Raw genomic sequence first — 3,135 nt, 5'->3', positions numbered from 1 at the left:
CGGAGTGGCTGCTGCATGCCCCGCCTGGCAGGAGAGGACCGGGCTGGCAAGGTGAGCAGTTCAGAACCCCCGATTTTTGGGTGCTGGGCACGCACGGCCAAGGGGCTGCATTTGGCCATCACGGTTGGCAGGCCTTTTCCCTCAAGGGACCAGCGAGGTCCCCTCTGAGCTAGTTAAGGTGCAACCACTCGTACCAATGAGCCTGCCCTATAGAGGGGTCCCCCCTTGGCACTGTGGACGTCAGGGCCACAGTTCCTCTCTGTGGGGTCCATCTGGACACTGGGGTATTGAGCAGCCTCCCCGGCCTCCACCCACTCGATGCAGGGGCACCCCAGTCGTGACAACCACAGATGTCCCCGGACATGGCCCGGTGTCGCCCCAGGCGAGATCCCCTGGAATGGAAGGCAGGTCCCATTCTAGGGAGGGAGACCGGTGAATTATCAGCATGTGTCAGTGGCAGGGAGCAATGACAGCCCCAAAGATGGGAAAGCCCAGCAAAGGGAGGCAGGGCAGTGTCCGAGGACCACGTGACTCACAAGATGGGGGAGCCCTTCCACCGGGGGGGCGGCCTGTGCAAAGGCCCTGAAGTCTCTACAGGTCACATGCTTTTTTCTGAGTGACCAAAGCAGTCCTGGCTCTGTAAACAGACCCGGGCATTCCAGGGGTTCATCCTGTGGTGGCGAGGCCTTCGGTGACCCCGCTCCTCCGAGTGGTGACACCAGCGCAGCCCGTGTGCTGAGGAGTAAGCCAGGCCGCCTCCGGGGACCAGGCAGGTGGCTTCGGCCAGGACCTAGCGTCTTCCTCCCTGGGCCGGGGTCCAGCTCCCGCAGGTTCTGACCAGCAGAATCCAGGCTCATGCATACCAGTCCGTTCGTTTTTCCAGGCAAACTGGGTTTTGACAAACAATTTCCTTATTTTACAACGTTGACACCAAACTTAAAAACAAACGAAAAACCTTGGTGGCCAAACTGCACCTGTGCGAGGCCGTGGGCCCAGCCTGCTTTGGCAGCATCATTGCATGAGTCCAAGAGCACGGACAGCAGAGAATTCCACCTGCTGCCCGCCTCCCCCCAGGCAGCTGCACCACGGGTTCAGGGCAGGGCGGGGGATAAGAGAGGCCCTTGTGACCCCTGCTGGGAACACTGGTGCAGGGAGAAGCCCCACGGCCTGCCAGGCCAGGCGGAGTGGGGACAGTGCAGGTAGAACGCTGTCCCTTGCAGTTGAACCCATTCCCTTCTCTGAGCCCCAGTTTCCGCAAGGGTAGAGCGGTCCCCTATACACCCCAGGAACTCCAGAGCTGTCCCCGCCGGACCTCCAAGGGGAAGAGGGTACTGCAGTTCTAGTTTGGGAAGCTGGGGAGTGGGGTTGGGCCTCTGAGCCCCAGGGAGGGCGAGGAGGGGACTCTGGGGCCTGACTTCCCCTGGCTGAGAGCCTGGCCTGGGAGCTATAAATAGCAAGAGCAGAGTGGCCCCGCTGCTGTGCCCACAGCCCGTGCATGAGTCAGCCTGCCCCAGCCTGGGCTGGCGTCTGGAAGAAGCAGAGGCCGGGCCCAGCGCCACCAGTCACTCAGGAGACGAAGGCGGGCAGGGCATTCGGAGTGGCATAGTGGGCCGTGCCCAGCAGCCCCACGTTGGTGGACGCCCTGACCACTCCCAGCAACCCTGAGAGGCCGGACAGCAGTGAGCCTCATGGAGAAACTGAGGCCCAGAGGGGTGTTTGGCTGGGATGCACAGCCCAGCCCAGAGGCCAGGATCCGTCTGCCCATGGGCTGTCTCCACGTCCAGCTGAGAGGCAGAGGGCGGGGGCCAGGTCACCTTCTGAGGGGCCTCCCAAGGCCAAGAACAGGGCAGGGGCAAGGTGTGGGGGGGAGGGGGAGGGGCAGGAGAGCTGGAACAGTGGGTGCCAGGCTGAGAAGCCGAGCATGGTCCTCAGGCAAAGGAGACGTGGAGGGGTGAGAGCCGGGAGGCCCCTTTCGGAGGCTGGGTGCTGAGTGCTCGAGTGGAAGCGAGCAGACAGGGCGGTCCTAGAAGCCAGGAAAGAAGCAGGGGGACGGTCCAGGCGGAAGAGACCGCTGGGGGGGCAAGGAAAAGCGGGACATCGAGCCCCAGAAGAGTCTGCTTCGGCTAGAGCCATGGGAACAGTGGGTCAGCGAGAATCGACGGGCCAAGAACCAGGGAGACCCTTGGGCTCCTGCCGACCATGTGCTCACACTTCATGACGGGGAGCTCACCACCTCCCAAAGAGCCTCTTTCACCCTCAGACTGCTCTGACCCCAGAAAGCTCCCCTCACGGGACCTCAGTGTCAGCCTCCCCATTAAGGGTGCCTTCCTCCAGCAGGCTTGAGGGCTGGGGCTGCCTTGTGTCCACCCCGGGCCCGGTGGCTGCACCCCAAAGTCCAGTCTCCTCTGAGATGAGCCTCTGCTCTCCGGGTCTTCAGGAGGGGGAAGGTGACGCATCTCGTGAGCGGAAACGTGGATGCAGACACACCAAACGCACAGATGCTTCCCAAAGACGAACGTTTATTCTCAGAGTTACCTATTTGAGGAGGATAAATATTTCTGTACCGGAACACTGTAAAAAACGTTCCTTCCTAGCCCCCTTTGTCCACCCCCACCTCGAATGCGACCCCCCCAGAGTCATCAAAGACCCAGCTGCCCTCTCCCCCAGGTGGGCTGCCCTTAGAGGCTCCGCCCAGACTCAGGTCATCTGCAGGACCCTTCTTTCTTCCCCTCCCACAAACCCCCGGGGAGTGGTCTCCAGGTACGCCCCTCTCCCCCGTTTCCCCAGCCGCTGGGGCCACCTCTGCCTTCTCATACATATTTGTTGGTTGATTGATCATTTGTTTATTCCACCAAGGCACCTCCCCTGGTGGGCCCCTGAGCTGGACCCCGGCCCCCACTAACCCCAGGGCGTCCCATGCTGCTCGTCCAGACCCCTTCTCTGCAGTTCTGCCAAGAGTTCCTTCCCTCTGTCACACCTCCCCGCTGCCCCCCACCCCCGGCCTGGGATGTCCCATTCTTGCCCAGCACCTGGTTTTCGGGGTGACCCTGGGCGCGCCAGCTCCCACTCGGGCTCCAGGAAGAAGTAGACCCCACTTTCTTTGCGCTCTCGCGTCCTGGCGACCTCCCCAGGGAC

This window comes from Pteropus alecto, unplaced genomic scaffold (assembly GCF_000325575.1).
Source record: "Pteropus alecto unplaced genomic scaffold, ASM32557v1 scaffold30, whole genome shotgun sequence".
NCBI classification, from domain to species: Eukaryota; Metazoa; Chordata; class Mammalia; order Chiroptera; family Pteropodidae; genus Pteropus; species Pteropus alecto.
Note: the sequence above shows the minus strand (reverse complement) of the source record.